Below are 16,650 nucleotides of genomic sequence, written 5' to 3'. Positions count from 1 at the left end.
TTAGATACCTCATATAAGTGAAATTATACAGTATTTCTCTTTCTGTGATAGCTTCTTTCACTCAGCATGACATCAGGTTCATCTATGTTGTTGCATCTTGCAGACTTTTTTCTTTTTAAGGATAAGTAATATATTCCATTGCATGTATAAACCATGCATTTCCGTTCATTTATCTATGGATGTGTCTGTTGCTTCCACATCTTGGCTATTGTGAATAGAACTACAATGAATATAGGACCCTAGTATCTCTTCAAGATCTTGATTTCAATATTTTTGGGTAAAGGCCCAGCAGTGGGATCACATGGCACCTTTATTTTTAATGTTTTGAGGAGCCTCCATACTGTTTTCCATAAAGTGGCTGCACAGTTGTGCATTCCCACCAAGAATGTGCAAACATTCCAATTTCTCCACATCCTCACCAGCACTTCTTTTCTTTCATTTGTTTGATAATAGCCATCCTAATAGGTATGAGGTGATATCTCATTGTGGTTTTTATTTGCATTTCCTTGATGATTGGTGATGTTGGGCATTCCTTCACATACCTGGTGGCCCATCTGTGTATCTTCAGAGAAATATATGTTCAAGTCTACAGCCCATTTTTTTAACTGGGTTATTAGATGTTTACTATTGAGATGAAGTCATTTCTTATATATTTTAGAGATCATCCTTTATCAGTTACATGGTTTCCAAATATTTTCTTTCATTCTGTAGGTTGCTTTTACACTCCATTGATCATTTCCTTCACTGCTCAGGAGATTTTAGTTTGATGTCATCCCTTGTTTATATACTTTTTTTGCCTGTGCTTTTAGAACTATGTTCATGAAATCGTTGCCAAAACCAGTATCATGAAGTCTTTCCCCTGTGTTTACTACTTCTATGAGTTTTATGGGTTCAGTTTGAAGTCTTCAGTCCATTTTGAATTGATAATTGTGTATGGATTTAGGTAAGGATGGAATTTCATTCTTTTCAGTGTGAATATTCAGTTTTCCTAACACTATTTGTTGAAGAGACTCTCCCTTCCCTTTCCCCATTGTGTATTCTTGACACTTTTGTCAGAGATCAGTTGACTGTGCACCCATGGATATATTTATGAGCTTCCTATTCTGTTCCTTGGTCTATATGTTTGTTTCTATGCCAGTACCATACTGTTTTCATTACTATAATTTTGTAACATACTTTTCTTTTTAATGTTTTATTTATTTCTGAGAGAGAGAGAGTGTGTGAGTAGGGGAGGGTCAGAGAGAAAGGGAGACACAGAATTTGAAGCAGGCTCCAGGATCTGAGCTAGCTGTCAGCAGACAGCCAGACGCGGGGCCCAAACCCACGAACCGTGAGATCATGACCTGAGCCAAAGTCGGACATTTAACTGACTGACAGGCGCCCCTGTAACATATTTCGAAATCAGAAATTGTGATGCCTCCAGCCCTGTTCTTCTTTATTAGTATTGATTTGGATATTTATGGTCTTTTCTGGTCCCAAGTGAATTGTTTATTTCTATTTCTGTAAAAAATACCACTTGGTATTTTGATAGGGTTGCATTGAATCTGCAGATAGCTTTGGTAGTATGGTAGTATGAATGGTAGTATGGTAGTAGCTATGGTAGTATGAATATTTTCACAACATTAAGCCTCTTCTATTCTTTTCCATATTTTATTCTATTCTTTTGTATTTTTTTGATGTTTTATAAATGAGATTGTTCCTAATTTCCTCTTCAGAAATTGTTGGTGTATACAAACATTACTTATTTTTGTATGTGATTTTGTATCTTGCAACTGAATTTATTAGTTCTAAAAGTCTTTTTGGTGTAACCTTTAGGATTTTCTTTATATAATATCATGTCATCTGATTTCTTTTTCTTGCCTAATTTCTCTGGCTAGGGCTTCCCATACTCTACTGAATAGAAGTGGCAATATTGGGCATCTTTGCTTTGCTCCTGATGTCAGGGGGAAAGTTTACAGGTTTTTTATCATTGAGCATCATGTTAGCTGTGGGCTTGTTATATATTTATTTATTATGTGAAGAAGCTTTCCTTCTCTTCCTGGTTCATTGAGACTTTTCTTATGATCAAAGAATGTTCATTTTGTCAGATGCTTTTCCTGCATCTATTGAAATGATCATGTGATTTTCTTTTTTATTCTGTTAGTGTGGTATGTCATCGTAATTGACTTTTATATGTTGAACCATCTTTCTATCCAAGGGATAAATATTATTTGGACATGTTGTATGGTCTTTTTAACATGCTGTTAGATTCAGTTTGCTAGAATTTTGTTGATGATTTTGCATGTGTATTTATCAGGAATATTGGCCTGTAGTTTTCTTTTCTTGTGATATCTTTATCCAGTTTTGGTTCCAGAGTACTGCTGGCCACATAAATGAGTTTAGAAACACTCCTTCCTCTTCAATTTTTTGGAAAGTTTGAAAAGGATTGGTATTAGTTCTTTAAATGTCTGGCAGAATTTACAGCTAAGCCATCTGGTTCTGGGTTTTTCTTTGTTGAGAGATTATTTGATTACTGATTCAATCTCCTTGTTATAGGTCTGTTCAGAATTTCTATTTCTTTATGATTCAGTCTTGGCAAGTTGTATGTTTCTAGGAGCTTATCCATTTTTTTTCTGGATATCCAGTCTATTTACATAGAACTGTTCATAGTGTCTTACGATTCTTTTTATTTCTGTGGCATTTGTTGTAATGTTTCTCCTTTCATTTCTAATTTCTTGTATTAATTTGAGTCTTTTCTCTTTTTTTCTTAACCTAGCTATGAGTTTGTCAATTTTGTTTATCTTTTCAAAACACCATCAGTCAGAAGCATAGATGACACTTGGACTTGCACTTAGCATCTGAAGTGGTGGGAGGGCAATCTTGTAGGACTGAGCCCTTAACCTGTGGGATCTGGTTATAGCTCCAGATAGAAAGGGTCAGAATTTATTTAAGTAGTAGAACACCCAGCTGGTGTCAAGGAATTGCTTGGTAGTAATGGAAACTTACACACACACACACACACACACACACACACACCCCTACACTGGAATTGGATGCAAAATCATTAATATATATAATGGACACAAGGTAACTGGGGGTGGTACATTTTGGGGAGTAGAGGGAGTGGCATCTTACATATGAGAAGAAATTTCAGAGAGTGCCATGTTAAAGGAAAGCAGGTGATGGAATGAAATCAACAAGGAAAGGTGTTGCTACGGCTGTATCAAGGAAGCCTGCCCATGGACTTGATGAACTAGGTGTAAAGGACAAGCACAAGCTGGTTAATAGAATATGGGCTCAGGATGAGAAGAAGCGGGAAGTAAGGCAGGGGCAGAGGCCTGGGAATGAAGGGAAAGCAACTGTAAATCACCTGGAAGTTAGAATACAAAGGAAAAGGAAAAGGCCCAAAAAGGAAGGCTGGATGAGGAGGCAGAGGCCAGCTCAAGAGCTGTCTGAGGCGGGAGGCTAAGGAGGCTGGATTCTCTTGTGGGAGGTAAGGAGTCTTTGAGGAATTTTCAGCAATGAAGTTAAGGGAGCAGAGCTATGTTCCCAGAAACAAGTTCACTTAACAGCTCTGTATTCCAAGAATCCTGACTGGAGCTGATGTAAGCCCAAACTATAATTAAAGCATTGGAGATAAGGAAGAGATGAGTTCAAGAGATATTAAAATTAAACTTGTAGACTTCTACAGACGTCAGCAAAATCTGTCATGTTTGGAAGGGAGAAAGTCCATGTGGGCATTGCCAGCTATCCAGGAGCAGGGGCTTTGTGGAGTTAGGATGAAAGAAGAAAGCATGGACTCTGGAGATAGCACGCAGTTAATGGCCCCAGGGGCAGAGTTCTCAGCAGAGCAAAGTACCTCCTCACATGTACTAGGTACTCGTGCTAAACTGAGTGCACTGAAAAGGAAGACTCTGAACCAGGAAACTCAACATGTCATCTATTGTGACTTAACCAAGAAATATCACAGCCAAGAGATTAGAGGCTGGTAGTATGTGAACATGTCAAGGACATGTGACAGTGTCACGAATAGTGCCCATAACATTTCTTCCACGGATGGCAGTTTACTATCACCCCAGCATAATCTTGTGTTAGCATTTGCTGCGCTTCACCAACAAGATTAATACTGGTGCAGCCTTAGTTTAGCAATAATATAGAATGCAATGATCCCAGTTCACCTAATGAAACCATTCATAGCTAGTTTGCAAAACATGAGTAGGGCAAAAAATACTAATGATTTCATTACTCAAAATTACTTGTGTATCAGAAATGTACCATCAATTATCTATATCATGGTGTTTCCAATTTCACATGTAAATTTAGTTTGGTGTTAATGAAATGGGACCGTGCACAACATTGCTATTATGATATTTATGTAAAATGCTGGTAATTGTGATGAATGTTGATTATAATTTGGGAAATTAGTTGTAATGACTATATATTATAAGTGAGTTGGTAATATGTCTTTTCCTTTAAAAGCAAACTAATGGCTGAACTAATAACTGTTAAACCAAAATCAAATTTAACACTAGGCTGTTGTAATTATTTTTCTTAATTGATCAGCTACCTGGACAGTCTCTAGACAACAGAAATAATTCAGCAATGAATGTATTTTTAGTAGCAGTGACATTCTGGGAGGTATAGCAGACATCTTCTGATTCTGTAATAAAGAGAAAATAAGTTTTCTACTGAATTTGCTTAAACCCAAAAAGGCAGCATGAATAAGGCTTGGGAGGGGAACAGTATCTGGATCTAGCTGTGAATGTGTCTAATCCCTTTTTTGCCATTAAGTGACTCTGGGACCCCAGCCTGAATGTTTAAGCTCTCTGGGCCTTGGGGCACCTGGGTGGCTCAGTTGGTTAAGCATCCAACTGTCAGTTTTGGCTCAGATCATGATCTCAAGGTTTGTGAGTTTGAGCCCCTCATTGGGCTCTGTGCCAACAGCATGGATTCTGCTTGGGATTCTTTGCCTCCCTCTCTCTGCCCATTCTCTGCTTGTGTTCTCTCTCAAAACAAACAAACAAATAAATAAATAAACTCTCTAGGCCTTAGTGTTCATAACCATAAAATATCAGCAAGCAAAGCTACTTTATAGGGGAGTATAAACATGAAAAAGCAATAATGTCAGTAAAGGGCTTGGCTTAGTGCCTAGCAGCAGATACATGCTCATTATTTATGTCACCCATAGCAGTTATTAGACAGGAAATTTTTCTAACAAAGCCAATTAATAATTACATTGGTCATCTTGTTAAACAATAATCTTATGTCATTGAACATATTCCATCAAAGGCTAAACAATTGCTCTTTCCATGATGCTAGGAAAATCGTTCTGCAGCTAATTATATAATAAGTACTCACTGTGTGTTACTTCCTATAGTATTTAAAAATAGCATTAACATTAATAATAATAGTTGCATACAGTAATAATAACTGACTCTTGTTTAGAACTCATTTGAACGCATATGAGTCAGGCAACTGTGCTGAGCACATTATATACACTAACTTAAGTTCATTTTCGTAGGCATTAATATTATCATCTCCTTTATTAGCACATGAGGAAAGGGATTCACAGAGAAGTTAAGCAGCCTACCCAAGTCCACACAGATAGAAAGTAGGAAAGAGAGGATTTAAAATCAAGGCAGTCTGGAGAGNATACAAGAGGCTCAGAGGACTCCCCTCAGACGTAACTTGAATCGATCTTCTGCACGACATATCATAGTAAAAATGACAAAATACAAGGACAAAGAGAGAATTTTGAAAGCAGCTAGGGAGAAAAGGGCCCTAACATACAAAGGGAAACCTATCAGAGTGGTGATAGACCTATCTACTGAAACTTGGCAGGCTAGAAATGAATGGCAAGAAATCTTCAATGTGATGAACAGTAAGNTAAGTCAGGCAGAGAAGGACAAATATCATATGTTTACACGTATGGGAGGATTAGGAGGAACTTAACTGAGGAACCAGGGAGAGAAGAAGGGGTGAAATGGTGGGGGAAAGAGAGGGAGACAAACCATGAGATACTCTTGAATGCTGACAAAAACTGAGGACCTATGGATGTGGGGGGGTGGGGGGATGGGCATAGAGGAGGGCACTTGTGGGGATGAGCACTGGTTGTTATGTGGAAACTAATTTGACAATAAACTATTTGTAAAAAAAAAAAAAAGAACCTAGCTATTTAATTTTGACAAAATGAATCATCCTAGAATGAAAGTTTTCCCATAACCATAAAAGATACATTGGGGAAAAATATTTTTTCTCATCACTGTGAATGACAAAGATATTACGTTTTAGGTTTATAACGTCTACAGAAGGTGCCACTCACATTTTATTCAGTATGAATTGGATTGTCAGTGAATGGCATTTTCTTGAAGCTTTGAACTGTAGCTCTGATGTCAAATCGTCACCTGTAGGAAGCTATTTCAGAATTGTTCCAAAGGAAACATATACTTTAATCCAGCCTCAATAATTCGAGTAAACTTGCTGTTTGGGACATGCTCAGAGGATTGTGTTGCCCTGATGGTGATAATGTTCAGTAGAAGATAACTGTTGACATGGTGGTAAAGACTCAGGGTTGATGGTATAGCCAACAACTGTGTCAGCAATCATTGATTTTTGTGAATTGGATGGATTGAATGGAAGTTGTAAAAATCGGTGATAATATTCAATAATCAGGTCATAGAATGCCATCTTAGATGTCATCCAGCAGACATCGTGGCCCAGTCCCTCAAGGCAGTCTATCGTAATGGTTAAAAATGAGGGTTGGAGAGCTATGACCCAGGGGTCAAATAGGCTCACCACCTGATTTTATAAATAAAGCTTTATTGGAACACAGCTATGCCTATTTACGCAGGATTTGTCTATGCCTGCTTTTGTGCTACAACAGCAGAATGGAATAGATACAATAGAGGTTGTATGGCCTGCATAGCCAAAATACTTACTATTTGGCCCTGTACAGAGGGCCTGATCCCTGGTTAAAGTCATAGCTTTTTTTAATAGTTTATTGTCAAGTTGGTTTCCATATAACACCCAGTGTTCATCCCCACAAGTGCCCTTCTCCATGCCCATCACTCCCCTTTCCCTCTCCCTCACCCCCATCAGCCCTCAGTTTGTTCTCAGCATTCAAGTCTCTCATGGTTTGCCGCCCTCCCTCTCCCTAACTGTTTTTTCCCTTCTTCTCCTGCATCGTCCTCCATTAACTTCCCCCTTATCCACCTATATGTGCAAACATATGGTATCTGTCTTCTCTGCCTGACTTATTTCACTCAGCATAACACCATCTAGTTCCATCCATGTTCCTACACATGGCCAGATTTCGTTCTTTCTCATTGCCATGCAGTATTCCATTGTATAGATAAACCACATCTTCTTGATCCATTCATCAGTTGTTGGACACTTAGGCTCTTTCCATGTTTTGGCTATTGTTGAGAGTGTTGCTATGAACATTGGGGCACATGTGCCCCTATACATCAGCATTCCTATACCCTTGGGTAAATTCCCAGCAGTGTAAATCCATAGTTTTTAGAGACTTGGACATATATGAGGTCCAACCCAGGCCCAGCCATTTAGGAACTGAATGAGTTTGGACAAGTTACTTAACCTCTCTAAATTTGGGGTTCTTCATTTCTACCATGTGGTCAGTAATACTTGCCCTTTATTTTTCACCTGTAATTCATCTCATTCCTCCAGTTTTTTTATAAAGTAAAAAACAAAAATAATTATTGTAAAGGCATAGGGAGGTGGTAAATTTTGGTGCCAAATTCATTTGGTGTCAAAACTTGAAGTGAACTGACATAAAACTATTTCTATTTCCAATTATCTACCTATCATCTATCAATCTATGGACCTATCACCTAATCTCTCTATATCGTATTAATCAGAGGACACTAACAGATATATCAATACTTCCAAATCTTGGTGGCTTAGCACCTTATAATCTCACTCGTCACTCACACACAGTGAAATACAAGTGGAGAGGGGGCTCTGTTCCATGCAGTCATTCTGAGAGCTGGGCTCCTTCCCCTTTGTTGCAAGGCCCACTGAAATGTGTGACCTCATAGTCCCCACAGATAGGAAAAGAGGAAGGATATGTGGTCATTTCCACCCATGTCCCATTGATAAAATTTCAGTCATGGCTCCACCTAAGTGGAGGACCACCTGGGATTATGGCCTACTCATGTGAGCAGAAGCACATGGACATTGGTCATCTGTAACAGTCTGCCATCCTTGTCATTTCTCATATTGTCGCTGCACAAGTATATCATATTAGATTATATCACCCCAGACCCTACTGCGGATGTTAAATAACATGGAATAGTATATGCATGGCATTAACTTTCTAAATCTGAAAGGCACTGAATGATAAAACTCAGCTGGCTCTGAAGATTTCAGATGACGTTCTGGAGATCTACATACCCCTGTCCACTAGGACAGCATAGTTGCTAAGAGATGCATTCTGGGACAGACTGCCTTGATATTATTTTATTTTTNTGTGCATGGTATGATCTCTATTCTTTTATATTTATTGAGGGCTGCTTTATGTCCCAGTATGTGTCTATTTTGGAGAATGTGCCATGCGCACTTGAGAAAGTAGNTCTGCGCGCCCCGCTGAAATTGCCTTAGACACAGCTTCCCAGGCAACCCCCTCAGGGCAATTCCAGGCTCCCTGCTGAGCTCTGGGGGTGGAGTCAGAATCGCTGCTTCCTTCTCTGGGTTGGGCTGGCGAGCATGCGCGGAGGCTTGCCTGCTGGGTGCACGGAGCCCGCTGGAGTGAGGAAAACCAGGTCCCTCTATGGCTTGTCACCTGAAACACGAACTCACAGGCTAATTTCCCAGTTTTTAGCTCTTTGCCTTCCCTCTCGAGTTCCAGCCAGCCAGGAGCGCGGACGCCCGGTGTCCCTGCAGCTCTTTCAGGGGCCCCAGCCGCCCGGGAGCTACAACGGTGGCAGGCGCGCCGCTACTCTGAAGTCCAGCCACCAGGAGCAGCACAAAGCAGTAGTCTGCGTGCTCAGCCCTCCCACCCCCCAGGACCAGTTGGCGCGAGGGGACCTGGGGTGCAGGTATTTGGCAAGTACGGTCTTTCTATGCCCCGAGCGGAGGTTTTTCCCCCCGAGAGGAGGTTTTACTGTTTCGGACTCTCTCTTTTTCCCCTCTCACTCCCCATAGAGGGTAGAAGGGGATCGCCTCCAACCCTGTAGTCTCCGATCCCAGCCCGATTTTATCTTCCCCAATTCGCATCACGTTAGAAGGCTTTCTCAGTGGATTCTGCGTCCCTTTTCTCCCAATCTCTCAGGTTTCATAAGGTTTCCAATTGCTTCAGATCTTTTCCGTGTGATGTATGGGTGCGAGTGCAAGTACGGAGCTCCTTACTTCTCCGCCATTTTGCCCCCTCTCTGGTTCTTTTGAGATGTCAAATGTCAGTGAGGATTATGTAGACAGTGTTACCAAGAGGTATAGATTTCTGATATTACAACATTTATTAAGGTTTTATCCTTCTTCTATTTCTCAACACACACCTGTACACATAATTCTGTTCTTGTCTATTGCTCATCTCAGGGATACATTGGAAGAGTAGGGAAAGGTTGCTTTGTAAGTTTTCTCATTTCATTTATTCACTTAACAAATATTTATTGAGCATTACTATATAGTACGCTCTTCAGGGTGCTGGGGACACAATAATGAAAAAAAGACATGAATTTTTGTCTTCATGGTGCTTATACTCTCCTGTTTTCATAGAACTCAACTGTTCTTTTTTAGCATTCCAGTGTGTGTATGTGTGTGTGTGCACGCGTGCACGCGTGTGTGTACATGACATCTTCTTTATCCATTCATCAGTTGATGGGCATTGGGCTTTTCCCATAATTTGGCTATTGTTGATGGCACTTCTATAAACACTGGGGTGCATATGCCCCTATGAATCAGCACTCCTGTATCCTTTGGATAAATCCCTAGTAGTGTCATTGCTGGGTCATAGGGTAACTCTATTTTTAATTTTTTGAGAAATCTCCACGTCGTTTTCCAGAGTGGCTGTACCAGTTTGCATTCCCAACAGTGCAAGAGGGTTCCCCTTTCTCCATATCCTCCCTAACATCTGTTGTTTCCTAAGTTGTTAGTTTTAGCCACTCTGACCAGTGTGATGTAGTCTCTCAGTGTGGTTTTGATTTGTATTTCCCTGATGAAGAGTGATGCTAAGCATCCTTTCATGTGTCTGTTGGCTATCTGGATGTCTTCTTTGGAAATGTGTCTGTTTGTGTCTTCTGCCCATTTCTTCACAAAAGAATGAAATCTTGACATTGGCAACAATGGAGGGTCTTATGCTAAGTGAAATAAGTCAGTTAGAGAAAAACAGATAACATATGTTTTCACTCATATGTGGATTTTGAGAAACCTAACAGGAGACCATAGGGGAAGGGAAGGAAAAATAAGTTACAAACAGAGATGAAGGCAAACCATAAGAGATTCTTAAATACAGAGAACAAACTGAGGGTTGATGGGGGTGGGGAGAATAGGAAAAATGGGTGATGGGCATTGAGAATGGCACTTGTTGGGGTGAGCACTGGGTGTATGTAAGGGATGAATCATGGGAACCTACTCCCAAAGCCAGACTACATTACATGGTATTTTTCTTTATATTTAAAGATGACATGATTGACAGTGAATACTATCTTTGTGTGTACTGAAGCGGCTAAGATTAGCATATGACTGTCACAGAGATAGCACATTTGGACAAGAATAAGAAGGCAGAGGATAAACAGGTTTTATCAACAATCTTTGTTCCTGGATAATAACAACAAACTTTTACCTTCATTTTATAGTGTCTACCTTGCAGGCACTTGGGAGAATGCAAGTTCCAAGATGTAAGGGATTAAAATAAACATCAATATTGCACAATAATAAAGAAAAAGAATTCGACAGTTCTTATGATGGTCCATCCATACCTTTGACCTGGGCACCATCCATACCTTTTTGTTGATTCCCAGGGAAGGGGACCAGGCTGAATGTGTCCTGGTTTTTGATGTCACCCATCATTCTGGCCTGCTCCTTCCCTTTAGTCTTGCCTAGGCTTGCCATGGGATACCTCATGAATTTGCTTACCACCCCCTGTGGGCCCCAAGGGTGTATCCATTAAATGTCTCATAGCACTGGCTATAATGTTTAATGAAACCTGGGGTAACAGAAGATGATTATAAGACAGGCAAAAAATGCATACAATAAATGTCTTTATCTGACAGACTAGAGGTCAAGTCTCTTAAAAAATCATTCTTTAAATAACCTTTTTTTTATTTTAGGCCAGTTTACATTTACAGAAAAATTGCAAAGATAGTACAGAGAGTTCTCATATACCTCACACCCAGTTTCCCCTATTATTAATGCCATACATTAAAAAGGTATCCTTGCTGCAAGTAATTAACTAATATTGATGCATTATTAACTAATGTCCATGCTTTCTTCAGATACTGTAGTTTTTACCTAATAACCTTTACTTGTTCCACCATCATCCTATGTAGAATACCTTATTACATTTAGCCACTATATCTCCTTAGGCTTCTCTTGATTGTGACAAGATAGTTCTTGTTTCTGATCACCTTGACCTCTAACTTTAACACTCCAACCTCTGTGGAAGCTCCAGAAATCTCTTCTCATCTGAAAGAACATACACTTGTCAGTCAGACACAGGGTTCAAATCTAGATTCTACCACTTTCTAGCTGTGATGTCTGGGGAAGGTTCCTCATTCTCTCTGTGCTTGAATTTCCTCAACATAAAATGGTAATAATCATAAAAGATACCTCACAAAATTGTTGTATGATTAAACGATGGATTTAAAGAGTTTTGAAAATTGTGTGACATGTAGAAAATGCCCAACTAATATTGGTGATCCCAGTTGACATCTGGTCAGTCTCTGAGAATTGACTCTCTCTGTCTGTTTGAGTGTTCCTGGACATGTCACTTTTGGGCTCCTGAGCTGATCTTAGAGCTGTTCATAGTCACACTTATATATTTGCATTCTGACACTTTAAAAAAAAAAAAGCTAAGGCTATTTTCCAATTCACTTATGCAGTAATTTTATAGCAAGAATTATGAATTCCTGGCACCTCCAAATGTTCTACAAATGTTATTAGAAAGCAATTGAATTGCAATCCGTATGAGTCATTATTTCACATCACCCCACAATTATGTCATATCGTAACAAGAAAAGAGATATGGCATATGTTTATATCATACTGTTCTGTATAAACACAGCCCATTACTTCAGTTCTAGTCAAAATGAGGCCTGGGCATAGAGTCAGAGGTCTGGGTTTGATTTTTAGCTCCCTGCTCACTGGCTGTATGCCTTGGCTCAGTCACTTGTTTTCTCTGAGTTTCTTCCTATAATTTAAAGACAATACCTACTCCCTATGGTTGTATGAGGCTGACATGAGAGGCTGACATGAAATAACGCACAGAAATTTCCTAACATAGGACCCCACACACATCAATAAACTGTAGTCATTATTACTATTAAATTTCAGTGTTCCCAGGACCCAGTACTTTTACTCCTTTCCTAAAGAAATAAGTCAGAATGATGGGAAATAGCTAGAGAACAATGTTTACATAGCATCATTTATAATAGAGAAAAAATTAATTTACATAGCCAATAATAGGAAGTATGGGTAAGTAAATTAAAATATATCCATATGACAAGGCAGTGTTTCAAACTCCAGATTGCAATCATTAGTAGGTAGTAAAATTAATTTAGAGATTAATAACATGAACATTTATAAAATTAATAGAAGAGAAATGAAAATAATTACTTTCTGGTGTGTGTGTGTGTGTGTGTGTACTAGTTTGCCATTTGAAATGTAATTATTGTGATTTGGGGTCCAAATGTTCAAAAGCCACCATGATAATATTATTAGATTAAACAATATAAAATTACTATTTTTAACAAATATGATAAAAATTATCAGCAATTTTATATGGTTCTGTCTAGTATGTAGTTATTTAAATGATGTCACAATAAATTTTCAGTGATGTGGGAAAATCCTTGTAATTTTAAGAGAAGTATACAGAATTATATACACACCATATAACCATATCTGCTATGGTATGCATTGAAATATGCAAATATTCATTTTGAATAGGTGATAGGATTATGTGGTAATTGCAATTTTCTTCAGTACAGTTTTCTGTAATTTTTTACACAAATCAGTCATTATATTTATGTATATATTTGTTATATATTTATATTCATTAGTTTTTGTTAAAAATTATTATTTTTTAATAGCCTTTAATGAGACCAAACCAAAGAACTTTCTTCTAACTAATTTAATGTGTCCATCATCACCTTTTAAGATACTAAATTACCTGAATAGACAATATTGTATATCAAATAAGGTAAGTATATTATCCCTTATACGAGATAAAATCAGGCCACAAATCTTGGAAAATGTGCTTGTTATTTTTTTAGACATATTGATACCTTTTATTAGCCCCAAACAAATGCAAACTTTAGGTAATACTTGAAATTTTGTTCCTTTAAATATTTTAAAAAGTAGCTCAACTACTGTGGAAGTTTAACCCCAATCAAGAGAGGTTATACCATTGAAAATAAACAACCTTTAAAAATTTCATGAAAATATATAAGCAAGCATAAAATAAGAAATATACCAAAGACATGTTTGATTTTCCATACTGGATCTGTCACTGACTGGCTAGTTAACATTTTTAACCTGTGGTACATCACTTAATGTTGTTTTCCCAACTATAAACAAGACTGTTTGTTGCAAATATCCCCAGATCAATGATGATAAGCCATGATGCTCTTTGGGCAGCAGGTGGGAGGGGCAGGATGTTGGTTTGCAACCTCAGTAGTTCTTCTGGTGAAATTCCAAACTGGCCCCCTGTACTCAGAGAGCAAGGAGAGACTAAGGAAAGAGGCAGGCACTCCAGAGTGGTAAGTGGCAGGTGTGATATGCAAGGGAACTTACCCATGAGGCTTGCCTTGGGCAAACACAAGTACATCTCTGTACTGCTCACCAGAATCTTAATAATTTTTAGGGAGGCCTTAATGGGATTCAGCACATATACCTATATAGTCCAGATGGTCGCAATAAGACTTTACCTTCTCAAGGCTACATGCTTGAAATGGCTCCTTGTCCAGAAACGGTGGACAGACCATCTATCATAAGGACGGGAGGGGTGAGAGCCTTGGATTGCCTGGGTCAGCTTGTGGGTCAACTGGTGTTCACATCCTTTGATGACCTCTTCCAACGGAGGAAGACTAATGCTCCCATCATAGTAAAAAACTAACACACTATGCATAAATTGGATAGATACCTACAAGCTTACTACTGAACAAGACTGGGATATTATTAAGTCAAATCTTTAGGCCCTTCTTTCTTTTTCTTTGATCATAAGAGAAAGGAAAACAGAATTGAGTACCAATCATTTTTGTGCTTTAGGGAACAGATGCAACCGTCTTTCACAGATAAAAGATAATTATGCAAAGTGCTCTGAGAGTTGTTTTTTTTTTAAGCCTTGTGACTCCTGCTCGGCAGATTTCAATTACCATTCAGAAAAGCGTAGAGCAAAAACCAAAATAAGACACATTGAGTTTCTCCTTTTCCTTTCCCACAAATAAGGGATCATTCCTCTTTGAAATGACCTTTTATTGATATCTCTTACAAGATGGTAGAAAGGTGCTCAAGGTCCACAGCCATCTTTTAATGTAAGTAGCTTAGGAAGACACAGTACTTAGGAAGAAGATGTGAATCAGATATTGGCTTATGAATCAGGGTATTTTTGTTGACAAATAATAGAAAATCACACACTAGCAAAAATAAAATAATGACTTTTTTGGCTCAAAGAAACAAAAAGCCCAGACTTAGGAATGGCTACAACTGAGGGTGGGCTCTCTCGCCTTCACAAGAAGATGCCAGCAGCTCCTCTGCTCCAGGTTCCTGTTGAGCAGATATTGGCTGGGTTCAGTTTCATGCCACCCACAGAGCAAACTGCCTTAACTAAAGGGATCATATGTGCCTCCTGACTTCGCCCAGGTCATAGCTCCATCACTAGAGCCAGACGTGAAGAGTACTTATACAGAATTGGATGGAGCACCAAATGGAAATTAGGGGCCTGCTAGGAAAACAAACAACATAAGTCCACAGGTGACTTTAAAAGTGCTTTCACTGTTGCTCTGGTCTGCTCTGCTTGGTGATAGGGCCAATACCACTGATTTCTGGAGGCCAGTGGTTCTCCAAATGTCCTCCCTGGACCAGCAGTATTAGCATCCCCTTGGAGTTTATTAGAAATATGTATTTTGGGGGCATCTGAGTGGCTTAGTCAGTTAAGCGTCCTACTTCAGTTCAGAGCATGATCTCACAATTCATGGCTTCGAGCCCCGCGTCCAACTCTGTCCTGACAGCTCAGAGCCTGGTGCCTGCTTCAGATTCTGTGTCCCCCTCTCTCTCTGCCCCTCCTCCACTAGCACTCTGTCTCTTTCTGTCTCTCGAAAATGAATAAAAACATTTAAAAAAATTTTTAAGAAATATATATTCTTGCACACCACCCTAGACTTAATAAATCAGAAATCCATAGGGTGGGGCCCAGCAATCTGTGTTTTAGCAAGCCCACCAGGGGATTTTGTGGCAAACTAAACTTTGAGAACAAATGCTCTAAGCATGTTTTCCAAGACCTTGAATCCACCCCCCATTTTCAACTAAGGGCATATAACTATTACTTTGTGATTTGAAGCAACAGGTAAGATTTGTATTGACAACCATCAACTGTCAATACAAATAATAAATACTGTAAAACTGTCCAGAAACTTTTCTCTGATAAGCCTGCCTTCTCATGCTTGGCAGTGACTATGTTGTACCTTCTAAAAAGCTAAATCTTATAGTTTGCAAGTTGTGTATTGCACATTACCTCTTAACTATAGTGTGTTGTATATTACAGATACACACACACACACACACACACACACACACACACACATATATATTCCAACAGAAAGTTCTCCCATCAGCCATTGATGACCTCCATGTTGCTGATACAATGAATAGTCTTCATTCTCAGCAGCAATTTAGTATCATGATTAACTATCCTTTCCCAGGGAAATGGATTCTTCACTTAAGCTTCATACTTCCTTAGCTATGTTATTTAGCTTACTTTCAAGATCTCTTGACAGCTTCTCTTCTCTCTGCCTACTGAATATTGGAATTCTTTGTGACTTTCTCTTGAGTTCTCTTTTATTTTCTCACTTTACATTTTACCCTGAATAAAGTTGTGAAATAGAGTATGGTGTCTGGTTGACACAGCATCATTTGTTGAAGACACTACTCTTTCCCCACAGCTTAGTGTTGGCACCCTTGTTGGAAATATATATATGTACATATATATATATATATATATGCCAGTGCTACGCTGTACTATAGATTTGTAGTGAATTTTGAAATTGGAGTTTGAGCTCTGTAACTTTATCTTTTTCCACATTGTTTTGGTTATTTGGGGCCCTTTGCAATTCCATAGGAATTTGAAGATCAGCTTTTCCAGTTTTGCAAGAAAGTAAATGGTTATTCTTGATAATTTTTTTTAATAAAATGAGAATTGTATACCTCCTTAGCATGATTAAAGTCAGTAACATGCTTAAAGGAGAAACACTAGAAATAATCTTATTAAATTGAGTAACAAAA

General features: G+C 38.7%; 1 protein-coding gene across 2 annotated transcripts in view; it reads left to right on the top strand.

Moving 5' to 3' along the window:
• The window catches only part of KCNIP4 (potassium voltage-gated channel interacting protein 4), a 1,146,137-nt gene that overhangs the window by 1,119,306 nt on the left and 10,181 nt on the right, over positions 1–16,650 (top strand). The gene's annotated exons all lie outside the window — the stretch shown is intronic.

The sequence above is a fragment of the Crocuta crocuta genome, unplaced genomic scaffold (genome assembly GCF_008692635.1).
Source record: "Crocuta crocuta isolate KB4526 unplaced genomic scaffold, BGI_CrCroc_1.0 scaffold179, whole genome shotgun sequence".
In the NCBI taxonomy this organism is placed as follows: Eukaryota; Metazoa; Chordata; class Mammalia; order Carnivora; family Hyaenidae; genus Crocuta; species Crocuta crocuta.
This window is presented reverse-complemented; position numbering and strand designations above follow the sequence as displayed.